The sequence below is a fragment of the Grampus griseus genome (assembly GCF_964374135.1).
Source record: "Grampus griseus genome assembly, chromosome: 3".
Taxonomy (NCBI): Eukaryota; Metazoa; Chordata; class Mammalia; order Artiodactyla; family Delphinidae; genus Grampus; species Grampus griseus.
Window position 1 is genome coordinate 78103516 of NC_139019.1, and position 13502 is coordinate 78117017.

General features: G+C 35.7%; 1 pseudogene across 1 annotated transcript; it reads left to right on the forward strand.

The window, feature by feature from the left end:
* The first annotated feature begins 233 nt into the window (after positions 1 to 233).
* Positions 234 to 679, forward strand: LOC309819838 (oligosaccharyltransferase complex subunit OSTC-like; annotated as a pseudogene). Its single transcript has one exon. The product of its transcript is annotated as an oligosaccharyltransferase complex subunit OSTC-like (transcript).
* Positions 680 to 13502: the final 12823 nt, after the last annotated feature.

Consider the following 13502-nt stretch of genomic DNA (forward strand, 5'->3'; position numbering starts at 1 on the left):
CAGATTCTTTAGCAATTGAAGTAAGCATCATATTAAAAGTGTTAGGATTACTAGGAAAACAGAAGTAGATTTATTTAAAAGCCGTTGTTAATGAGAAAAATGTCATTACACGAAGAGTTTGGACTTTCTCTGCCTTTCTGCAAAACAAGGAAATTAGTTTAAAAATGAATTCATGCCTGTTCCCGGATGGCGTGTGGGGCTGGCGGCCGACAGCTGACCCTGCCGCCACCAACATGGAGAGTTTGTACCGAGTCCTGTTCTTAGTGCTCGAATGTCCCATCCTGAAGCTGAAGAAGCCGCCCTGGGTGCACATGCTGTCGGCCATGACAGTGTACGCTCTGGTGGTGGTGTCTTACTTCCTCATCACTGGAGGAATCATTTATGATGTTATTGTCAAAACTCCAAGTGTCAGCTCCATGACTGATGAACGTGGGTATCAGAGACCATTAGCTTTCTTGGCCTGCAGAGTAAATGGACAATATATTATGGAAGGACTCACATCCAGCTTCCTGTTTACAATGGGAGGTTTAAGGTTCATAACCCTGGACTGATCCAATGCACCAAACATTCCCAAACTCAATAGATTTTTCCTTCTATTCATTGGATTCATCTGTGTCCTATTGAGTTTTTTCATGGAGTATTCATGAGAATGAAACTGCTGGGCTATCTGATGGTTTAGAATGCCTTTTGAGAAGAAGTCGGTGGATATTGAATTTGCTCCTGTTAATGAAGTTTTCAAGGCTGTACCAGTCCTCTGATATGAAATATGGAAAAGGATGAAAAGCAGCAGAAAAGAAACATCTAGTGAAAACGTAGGAAGCATATTATAGCTTGGACTAGAATGTCTTCTTGGTATCAAAGTGACAAGCTTATCAGTATTTTTTCCTGCTGTCCTATACTGACATACCAACGATGTTAAGTGGCATTTTCTTCTTTTTTTTATTTCTTAAAGAAAGTATACTTCATTTCTACAACTATAATATTGAGTAAAGTGATTATTTTTTACAAACCCCTTAAAAAAGTGAATTCATGCTGCTTTGAGGGCCTGGAATCTGCCTGAATATGAATTACTACAAACACAAAAAAGAATTTTAAATGAAACCCTAAATATTTGATAATGGGAATGCTTAATTTATTCTTGGAGTAAGCATGACAAACCTCTGAATAAAAGGGAAAGGGAAGTTATTCTTTATATATAGAATGCTTTTCTGTTTCTTTTAAATTTTAAAAAATCAGTATTTTTTAAAAAGAATATTACTGAAGAGAGTTTTCTCCCACTTCGGTGCCCTTGAACTTGCCTCTGTGACCCACACTGTAGGGCCAAGAGGTTTGACCTGGGGAGGACATCATTCAATAGGCATGAGAATCAATGGTTGGGTAAGAGCTTTTTGTCTGATGGGAGGCTTAAAATTGGGACTAGAGATTCTATCCTGTGTGGATTTTTTTGGGATACATGTTTAGTTCTCTTAACTTGACTTTTCTATGTATATGAATTAGGGTGTGTATATTTTTCCTGAAAGAAAACTTATGCTTAAAATAGTTTACTAAAACAAAAATTTAATGAATTATGAAATATTTTTCTAGCCTGAGAAGACATAAATACTTCTAATAATGATTTTGCAAAGCTGAGCATAACTGGTTTATAGAATGTGTTTTGTGTTTGTGTTTATTTTTAGAGTACATTGAAATTGGATGTTCATTGTGGAGCGAAGCAGGAAATTTTGGTGGTCCCAGTCTGTTGCAAAGGCCCAGGTGGTTGAGGCCCAGTTCTGCTGTTCACAAACTATATGATCTTGGGCTAGTTACTTAATATCTCTCAATTTCAGTTTCCTCATGTGTGTGTTGTGAATAGTAATATTGAGAAAAATTATGTCTTTTCCCCATAGCATGTTATGTTGTTTGTAAATTACTAGACTGAATGAGCTGTAGACTTAATCCAGTTTCTCCACAAAAATTTCATGTGCAAATAACCTTTTTTTTAAGGAAATTACTCTTAATGCACCCAGTTCTTTACAATGAGTAATTTTTGGAATTAAGATAATTTTACTCATGCAGAAGATAAAAAATAAAACTTCCTTCAAGCCAACACATTAAAAAAAACAAAACAAAACTGTACTGACTCCTCAGTACTAAGGAATCACAGGAGGAGGTATAATATTTTTATCTCTAATGCAAATGTTGATTACATAGTAAGAAATAACTGTGTTGTTTGTTAATAGATTTGCCTGAGAATGTTGCTTAAATTACATAATATTATCTTTTAACTGCTCCGGCAAATAGTGGCAATGCTCCCTCTTTGTGTACTGAGATTGCTTATGTAATATAAGACATTACATTAAAAAGATAACCAGTTGTGAGAAATATGAGTCTATTAAATCAACAGTTATAATACTTTACAAAAAATCTAGTCTAATCATCATATTAAGGGTCAAGGCCACAACACTTTTAGAAAAATGATTTTGAGTTGTAAGAATTTAGGGTTCATTCCTGTTATTTCTTTGGGAAACAGTTTCCTTTTTACAAATAAAGCTGCTTGTCTAGCTACTGAAAAATCTTTTATTTAGACAATTGTCTTTTAAAATATTCCAGGTCGCAATGTATCATTTCAGTTTCCATGGCTGCTTTTATGGTAAGTGTTTCTGCTAAAATGCTTTAGCAAGTGGAAATGCTATCAAACTTTAACATTAAGTAAATCTAGGCATATTTTTAAACAAAACCTCTGCAGATTTAGTTTGATTTTTAAAAAAACAAATGCCTAACTTTTAAAATTAGAGCTTTTTACTAAGAAAGCATGCATTAAACTGCTTTTTTTCTCTTTGAAATTATTTCTTTAGTCTCAAAATACCTGACCAAATTATGTGCTACCCATAAACCTCAGAAAAAAGGTAAACTAATTCAACATTTTAAGAAAGCATGTCCTCCAAAACTGTATAAAAATATAGTAAACCTCCCAGAATACACGATTTAAAAGGATTGTCGCACTTTAAGATTTAGAAAAGTTATCTTCCCTTTATGTATCTCCATAAAGAATTAAAGATGTATAACTATAAAATATTATTTTTGGGGTCACCAGTAATTTTATATTTGTGGGGAGAGGAATTAAATGCATGAAATTATGAGATAGACACATAGATAGATTAGTATTCACCATCGTTAGCTCCTTGTTTAGAGAAAACATTCAATAAATATCTGTTGAATGAATGAGTTTTAATGACAAACTATATTAATTATTGTGATCATATCTAAAGTGTGTTTTGTGAAAGCATAAATAATATAAGTAATATAATTACATCACCTTGATGACCAAAAGACAGATAAGCTCTTCTAAGAACGATGGCTGCCCTGTGCTGTGAAGTTTCTTTTCATAAGACTATACTGTGTTACAGTAATTTAGGTTTTGTGTATTAGTGTGTGTAGTTGTGGGTGTTTATAGGCTTTTCTAAGTTAAAAAAATGTTTATAATTATGTTTTTCTTCCTGGAATATAAAAATTTGGTGGATAACTTTTAAAATTATTGTGAAATGGGGAAGTGTGGTTGGTAAGTTCCTGTGGAAAAAAAATTTCTTATGCTGCTTTTTTGGAAAGTTCCCAGAAATAGCATTTAAAAAACTTCTTTAGGAAAAACAAGGTGATTATAAGTAAGGAAGTTCTGGGCCAAAGGCCTATGGAATTCCCAGTAGATGAACGATTGTTCGCTTTATGGCTATTTTCTATGGTTTTAAAAAATAATGACAGTTATTTCTCAGCACATTATTTATTTTGCCTGAAATATTTTTTCCTACATTTTTAACTTTTAGTACTTGGGGTGATGCTGAGGTACTGATTTTGAATCACGTTGTTTTAGCTTCTGTGCTTCGTATTTGAGTTGGCAGGTAGGGGTGACTTTGGTGACCTGGCTTTCTATTAACTGTGTCAGTTTCATGCCAAATGTTGACTTCGTTGATTCTGATCCTGTCTTGGCCTCATGACCTCAATTTCTGCCTTAATCGTTTGCCTGACAATTGAGCATTCTTAGGCTATTCTTACTTCAGTTAGCCTGGTGATAGCAGTTCATCAATAAGGGCCCAAATCTCCTGCCTGATATCTAGAAATAAACTTCTTTACCTTGTTATTTGGCCATAATGAATTCTAAAATTGCCCATGTAGAATTTTTTACGTGGGCTCTTTATTTTTCACTTTTCACGTTATAATCCTCAAAGGAATTGACTGACTTTCGGAAATTTCATATATAACTAGCAAATTGTTTTCCAAGTGTTGTTCTGTAGATGTTCCAGAGGAGAAAGTTCCTGGGTCATAAATATTTAAAAAACACCGTACTGTTTTCCTTTTCTCTTAAAAATACATGGTACTCATTAGCTCTACAGTGAAGAGATCTGTTAAAATATTTACTCTAGTATTTATGAGAGACCAAGCGTTGGCTCTTGTTGACAAGCTTTGAAGCCATTTTTCTGTTCCCCAGGAAATCTTGTTCCTTAGGAGTAAGTCTGAAGTTTCTGCAGTGTCCATGTTTGAGGTTTGTGCTCCACTAAACTTATATTCTTGGCAAATGTCTTTCCCTCTATTGTTGGAGAGAATTGGATGAGGGCGGGTGGAGTATGTTGGGAGGATGAATTACGTACAAGGGGCTGGGTTAAATGAGTGAAGTAAATGGCTTGTTTTTTTCAGTTTGATTGGTGAGTAGTCCTGGTGTCATTCCTCCAAATAAAAGCCTGGGCAACCTCCCATGGATAAGGTCAGTGGCAGGTGGCAGAGACACCAAGAAGCAACTATGTTATCTGAGAGTCTCCTTGCTGAGCTGGCCTTGTGCTCGTGAACAGGGACTATAGAGGTGGCTGCATGAGTATGAGCTGAGGAGTATGAAATTATGAATAGGGTTGATTAGCCAGATTTTCTAAAGCTGGAAGGACACTTTCATTTTATCATTTAGTACATTTATTCTACTACTTTGCCTTCATCTTCCACCTGCTCTTGATAGTGGAGTGGTGATGGATGTGGATCCTTTGAATAACCCAGAAAGTTTCTTGGTAAATCTAGACTCCTGGGATAATTTTTAAAAAATCATTTTAATTATTCTACAATTAAATAGTATAGTTTTTCCAAGTTATTTGACCTTCGAATTATTTTTTTGTGTGCTTAACACCTTTTACATCCCACAGAACCAGTGTATTATGAAGCACATTTTGAAAATTGTTATATTCAAAGTACCTAGATATACTTGGGGCTCATTTTATGGCTTAACTAAAGTATAGGAGATATGTCTTTTGTTTTTTTTTGCGGTAGGTGGGCCTCTCACTATTGTGGCCTCTCCCGTTGCGGAGCACAGGCGCCGGACGCGCAGGCTCAGCGGCCATGGCTCACGGGCCCAGCTGCTCCGCGGCACGTGGGATCTTCCGGGACCGGGGCACGAACCCGTGTCCCCTGCATTGGCAGGCGGACTCTCAACCACTGCGCCACCAAGGAAGCCCAGGAGATATGTTTTAAAGTGAGCATTATTTCTTTTTTTTAAATAATTTATTGGAGTATAGTTGAGTTACAGTGTTGTGTTAGTTTCAGGTGTACAGCAAAGTGAATCAGTTATATATATATATCTCTCCACTCTTTTTTAGATTCTTTTCCCATATAGGTCATTACAGAGTACTGAGTAGAGTTCCCTGTGCTGTACAGTAGGTCCTTATTAGTTATCAGATTTTATATATAGTAGTGTGTATATCTCAATCCCAATCTCCCAGTTTATCCCTCCCCTCCCCATTCTGCCCTTGGTAACCATAAGTTTGTTTTCTATATCTGTGACTCTATTTCTGTTTTGTAAATAAGTTCATTTGTACCATTTTTTTTTAGATTCCACACAGTGATATGATATGATATTTGTCTCTTTCAGTCTGACTTAACTTCACTCAGTTTGACAATCTCTAGGTCCATCCATGTTGCTGCAGATGGCATTATTTCATTCCTTTTTATGGCTGCGTAATACATTTTTGCTTACTATTAATACCTGGGTAGAAATTCATGAAATCGATTAGTAATATCAATATATTGAGTTTGTAGTCATTGAATTAGTTGCCTGTTATTGCTCTAACAAATTGCCACAGATTTGGTGAGCTTAAAACAGCACAAAGTTATTATCTTATAGTTTTGGAAGTCAGAAGTCCTAAAATCAAGGTGTCAGCAGGGCTGCATTCTTTCTGGAAGTTTTGGGGAAGAATTCATTTTCTTGCCTTTTTCAGTGTCTAGAGGTCACCTGCATTCCTTGGCCTGTGTCCCCTTCCTTATATCACTCCAGCCTCTCCATCTCTCGATTGCTCTTCCTCTGTCCGAATCTGCCCCTCCTGCCCCCTCTTATGAGGACCCTTGTGATTATATAAACCAATCCAGATAATGCAGAATAATTTCACCACCTCAAGTTCCTTAATCACATCTGCAAAGTACCTTTTGATGTGTAACATTCATAGGTTTCTGGGATTAGGACATGGACATTTTTGGAGGGCCATTATTCTGTCTACCACAGACATATAGTTCCATGAAATATAAAACTACTAGTCTTTGATTTAAAGTATCTAATGGTAAATCATTTCATCATTGGGAACCAAACAGTCTTTCTTACAAATTTTTTTAAGGAGCATCAACTGCTAAAAATTTCACATGGGAATATTGTTATAGAATATGTTTACTGGGTGTCCTTTGTCTTAACTAGGTATACTTATTTAATTTTGCTGGTATCATGACATCTTCCCCCTAAATATGGCAGTAGAAATCTCTGAAATATAAGAACATTCTCTCTCCCCTCAATAGCCTGAGTAATAGTGTTCTCATTTACAAGCAAATATAAGGAAACTGTTACAAACCCTAGCAGGAGGAATATATTAGATAAAAGCTAAGTTTTTTCTGAGAACATGATTGTTGCTGTTAATCTTACAGATATCAAATAATATAATTCACCTCTTTCTACTGACTGCTAGGATGCTTAGAGCAAGTTTATGGCCCACACTTAGCACTGATGTCTTTATTTTTTTTTCTTACAATTTTTTAAATTTTTTTCCTAGTTCCCTCATTTATTATTTTTTTTAAATCTCAATATACTGTATATATCTTTATGCTTTACCTCAAATCTTTTTTGGAATTAAGCCACGTATGTACAAATAAGAAAACATTTCTTGTTAGTACTTTGGAATAGTGTTTTCTGAGGAAGCATGTAGAAACTTTATCCTTACAAGTTTCCTAATTAGTTAGAATGCCATCAGTTTGAGTTCCTCTTAGAGAGGATTTAAATATCTATTAGCATTTACCCTGATTCCTCTTACTCTCTTACTGTCAAGAATAAGGGAAATATGAAAAAATTTATTTTGCTCTTGGGTTATATTTTAAAGGAAGAGAAGAACTTCTGTAGGATCACTGAAGTCCAGTGACTCTTATTTGACTCAAAATATTCAGATTCACTAATGAAAAAAGACACAAATGAATTTATTTACAAAACAGAAACAGACTTACAGACATAGAAAACAAACTTATGGTTACCAAAGGGCAAGAGGGAAGGCATAAATTAGGAATTTGGGATTAATAGATACACACTACTATATATAAAATAGATAAACAACACGGACCTACCGTATGGCAAAGGAAACTATATTCAATATCTTATAATATATAATGGAAAAATAATCTGAAAGAGAATATATATATGTAAACGGAATCACTTTGCTGTATACCTGAAACACTGTAAATCAACTATACTTCAATAAAAAAGAAATTAATTAAAAAATCCAGGTTCACTGAATTTGAATTAGAGCACCCAAATGAAGAAATTCCAATGTCTTCTAAGAAAGAGTTCACAGAATATGAAAAAAAATGGTAGAAAGGGAGTTCTGATGGCAACTATCTATTCCTTTTCAATTAATTTTTGATACATTGCAAATAAATACTGTAATATTCATGTAAAATTTCTCTCATCTTTAAAACTTTTCTCCGGTGCCAAAGAGTCCAAAACTACCTTGAGGAAGGAAGCATATTACTTCCCTTGCCCTCCTCCCAGTTTTCTGTTTAAATCCTGCTGCTGTCAAGTTTGAGTGGAAAATGATTCTGTTGCCAGTTGGCAACTTACATGACTCTTGGCCAAGAAAGCTATTTAAGCAAATTTGAAATCTGCTTAGATTTTCAAAGCTGTGTGTGTGGTGTAACACCAGTGCTCCTGGAAAACACTGGGAGGCAAGCCATCCTCTCTGACATGCTCTCAAATATGACATAAGTTCCATGTCATGGATACCAGCATAACAGAAGAGCCCAGAGGAGAGTCTCAGCTCCATCTTGTGAGCTTCTTGCCATAAACCTGAGGGGTACTATTACTACTATTATTAGTACATATTAACTGAGCACTAGGGACTTCCCTGGTGGCACAGTGGTTAAGAATCCGCCTGCCACTGCAGGGCACACAAGTTCGAGCCCTGGGCCGGGAAGATCCCACATGCCGCGGAGCAACTAGGCCCGTGAGCCACAACTACTGAGCCTGCGCTTTAGAGCCCATGAGCCACAACTCCTGAGCCTGCGTGCCACAACTACTGAAGCCTGTGCGCCTAGAGCCCATGCTCCGCAACAAGAGAATGAGAAGCCTGCGCACTGCAACGAAGAGTAGCCCCTGCTCGTCGCAACTAGAGAAAGCCCGCACGCAGCAAGGAAGACCCAACGCAGCCAAAAATAAATAAAATAAAATAAAATAAATTTATTAAAAAAAAAAAGAGCACTAACTCTAGTGTTAGGAATTGTGCTAAGCTTTTAAGCGCCTTTTTCGTTTAATCCTCACAACAGCCCTCTGAGGGAGTTACTGTTACCATTCCCGCTTTAATGGATAGAGAAGCTTGACTTAAGTTAAGTCTTTTGCCCAAGATCACATGGTTTTTCAGAATGGTGATTAAAACATTTGTGTGTTTGAATTTAAAGCCCACAGTGTTAACCTTTATGCTGTGTACTCTATATAAGAGTTTGTGTATATACAGGGATCCAGACTGTATTGTTGCTAAGACTTAGCTCATATTTTGAAAATATGTAAAAGTAATATAAAAGTAATGTGTAGGGGATTTCCCTGGTGGCCTAGTGCTTAGGATTCTGGGCTTTCACTGCCGTGGCCCGGGTTCAGTCCCTGGTCGGGGAACTGAGACCTCGCAAGACATACAGTGTGGCCAAAAGAAAAAAAAAAAAAGAAAAGGAAAAGAAAAGACAAAAAGTAATATGTAGGGCTTATCTCTTTAACTTAAAAAAAACCCTGGCATTTAATATTGTTTTTCCGTCTGCTATAAACTAGAGATTGCCTTTACATTCTGAAAAGAAATATAACTCTAATATTACCTTGAGATTTATGTGGCATCAGTGGTGCATAGCATTAGGGGAAAAAAGAATAACTTTAAATCATTTTGATGGGAAGCAGCATAACAGGCAGATGTAATGATGCTAGGAATGAGGAAATTGATCTTATACTCTGGTTCAAATTTGGCTCATATTATGACTTTGGAGACCTACTCAGCATTTTAATAGTTTTGGTATCTTTTCCTTGAAATGAAGATACACATAAACATAACATTATGATTAAGTGTAGAAGATTTGAATTGTCTTTCTGAAGTAGATTGGTCAACAGCTAAATTCTAGGCTCATAATATCTAAGTAACCCATGTATGTCCATGGATGGGGAAAAGATACTCCTTCTCAGAAAGGGAGGAGGGAAGCCCAGTCCTGCCCATATTGTCTACAAGTCCTCAGCGTATGCTTCCTTCATGCCTGACTTGGCCCTCATTCTGATTTGGGATACAGGTTTGGGTTTGGTTTACATTTTGGTTCTTTTCCCAATTCATTCAGCCAACTTGGCTATATGCTTAGACTGTGTTTGCTATACTACTTACCCTTGCCCATCACTCTGATTTTGGACTTTAACCCCTTTGATGGACTTAACTGCACATGCCATTTCAAGTGCATGTCAGGCATTCCAGCTCTTGTTGTGGTGAGCTACTCTTAACCAAGGCTAAGTGCTTGTCTGAGTCAAGTGCTAAGTGGCTAAAAAGTCACTATAAGGAAAATATTTTAAAATATTATTTAAGATTCAAAAATCTTTATATTTAATTGTAGAATGATACTTATTTACATAATTATTTTTTTTAAGAATTTGAACCTGTTGATTTTCTCCTTTACTCCTATTGTCTTTCTACCCCTCCTTCCTTCCTTCCTTCTTTCCTTCCTTCTAGAAATTTCAGGAAAGTTTGAATTAGAAGAGTATTTTAATAGTTCCACATATCATAGTGTTTAGAGCAGTGTTTATATTAAAATTTTTTATTAAAATTTTTTTGAAGGCTTTCTATGGGAAAATGTGAGAGATATCTCAATAATGGATACTCCAAAACTTCTTTCATTATTGAGGTTCGATCAAAACTATAAATGTTTAAAAGAAAAATCCTACTTTGCTTTATTTTATTCTTACATTTTTATACTTATAAATATTTATAACTATCTAAGAATTCACAGGGTATATTTATTTTATAATTGCTTAACTATGTTAAGAACATTGAAACTGCATTTGAAAGCATTAATTTAAAGAAAGGTTGAGGGTAAAAGTGGAAAATACTGATAAACCTGCCAACTCTTTTATACTGTTTCAGTCAAAGTGTATTTTTTTACAAGTTTGACATATATCATGTATTTTTTGTTTATGAATCCTTTAAAAATTACCATATTAATGACTAGAACATTTCATTAAGTTGGTCTAACCTCAGTTATTTAACTATTCTTCGATTGTAAAATATCTTTTATTCATTAAATCATTTATATAAAAATATTAGTTGTTTATTAAGTGCCATGGTTATCAGGCAGCAACTCTGAGAATAAGGTAAAAATAGTTTCTTGCCTGCTTTGAGTTTATAAGTAATTTAATACACAGTGAAAAGTATTATGACAGGGAAAGTTCAGTGTTTTGTGGCTTCCACAGAAGAGGGGCAGAGTCTAAATGATACGGGCAGGGAAGGAGAAGAGAGGGTTATAAAACATCACAGAGCAAGTGTTCTTTTAAACTGAGACCCCAAATGTGAACAGGACTTAGCTACAACAAGTGGATGGGAAAGTGCTCCTGGCAGAGGCAAGAGCGTTTTGATGACTCCAGGCTAAGAGAGAACATGACATGTTCAGATACTGAAGAAAAATCTCACAGGATTGGAGGATGAAGGATAAGAGAAAAATTTGAGCATTGGGAAAAACCAAGAAAGAGAAATAATAGGATCCAGGAAATATTGTCCCCAAACTGAAAAAATAAGGGAATTCCCTTGACTCTGTAGCAGGACAAGGGAGAAACTCAGCCGTATTGAAGCAGGAAAGCAGAAAGTTCTGGAGTGGATGTCTCCAGAAGAAAACTAAACTGTATGTAACAAACCAAAGAATTGAAAGGAAGGCAAGATAAATGTGAGGATATAATGAAGGTTTGTAATCGCCCAAACCCTTTTTTAAGAAAAATGAAAAGTATTCAGAAACTCTAGGAAAAAAACCCAAAAGCTGAAAAAGTATACCATACTTAATAATGAAGCTAATCAAAATATGGCTTGATTTTAAGCATTTGATATAATAAAAGAAAAGAAAATCTATTCTACTGTGATGCTAGAAATACTTTCCTTTGAGAGTCCCAGAGGTAGTTAACATTGGACCTATTGAATAGCTACCAAAGTAACCGGTGGAAGAGCTAAGAATAACAATATATTGATAGTTATCAGTGTATGGGACACAGGAGGGGAGAAGCTTTGTGTAAGTGAGCACAAGGCTTTCATAGCAGAGAGTCAGTAAATGGCACCTCAGATTGTAAGTAAAGAAAAGAGAGATGCAGATATTATTTAGAATTGTGGGATTAGCTACCAGAAGAACCCATACAGAAACAGTTAACAGAATTTGCCTATGGACTCTGGAAAGGAGGAGGGGCAGAATGGGAGATTCTCAGGTTTCTTTATAAGCATAGGATTTGATTTTTTCTTTTTACTATTTTCATGTATTACTTTATCATAACTAAACTTTTTTCAGATATGATGGTCTTTATTATCCTCTGTTTCTGGAATCTTTATTTCTCGCTCATCTACGTTGAGAACTTCAGAGTTGTCTGACCATTTTCCCTCCCTTGCCTCAACTTCAAATCATTTACCAAATTCTATTATATTTACTTCTAGGCTAAGTACTGTTTTGACCTCAGCTAACACATCTTAAAAGCAAGACCTGAAAGAATCAAGTTGCTTTCAAGAAAGTTAACTACACTCAGAACAAAGCTCAAGGAGATTTCTAGGCATACAAAAATACCAAGCACCCAACAAGGCAAAATTCACATATGGAATGGACCTGTAATGAGAAGTAAAATCAATCAACTGAAACGAATACAGAACTGATATAGATGCTATAACTAGCAGGACATTAAAATCATTATTGTCACTGCATTTCATATGTTCAAAAAGTTAAGTAGATGGAAGGTATAGGAAAGATCCAAATGGAACTTATAGAGATAAAAACAGTAATGTGTGAGATGCAGTGGATGGTATATTAATTAGGGTTTTCAAGAGAAACAGAATCAATAGGCTGTGTGTGTGTGTGTGTGTGTGTGTGTGTGTGTGTGTGTGTGTATGTGTGTGTATTTATTTTAAGGTGCTGGCTCATGTGTTTGTGGGGGCTGGCAAGTCTGAAATCATCAGGGCTGGCTGCCAGGCTAGACATTTCAGTAGGAGTTGATGTTAAAGGCAGAATGGAGACAGAATTCCTTCTTCCTTCCCACTTGGTGGACCTCAGTTTTTTTCTCTTAAGGTTTTCAATTGATGGGATGAGATCCACGTACATTATGGAGGGTAATCTGCTTTACCCAGAGTCTAATGATAAATAAATGTCAATCACATCTAAAAAATATCTTCACAACGTATCCAGACTGGTGTTTCACCAAACAACTGGGCACCATAGCCTAGCAAAATTGACACATAAAATTAACCATCACAGAAGGGATTAACAACAAATTAGATGTTTCAGAAGAAAAATATTAGTGAACTTGAAGACATGGCAGTTGAAATGATTAAAACAGAACATAGAGAAATTAGAAAATATTAGTGAACTTGAAGACATGGCAGTTGAAATGATTAAAACAGAACATAGAGAAATTAGAGAGTAAATAAAATAAACAGATCATCAGTGAGCTGTGGGGCAAGTTCAATCAGCCTAAATACCTGTAATTAAGAATCCAATGGACATTTTTCAGTTCTTATTGAGTTGGCCTTTTAGCAGCATTTGACTATGTTGACTATTTACACCTTTTCAAAATACTTCATTTTCTTGGCACCACATTCTGTTGGTTTTCCTTCTATCTGGTTTCTTATTCTTTGTCTCCTTTTTCCTTCCTTCTGCCTTTTCCTTTCTTAAATGTTCTTTCTTAGGTTCCTTTCTCTTCTACCTCTGTATACTCTTTCTGTGTGACCTCACCCATTTCAGTGGCTTTGGTTACTATCTCCATGCTTACTCCAAAA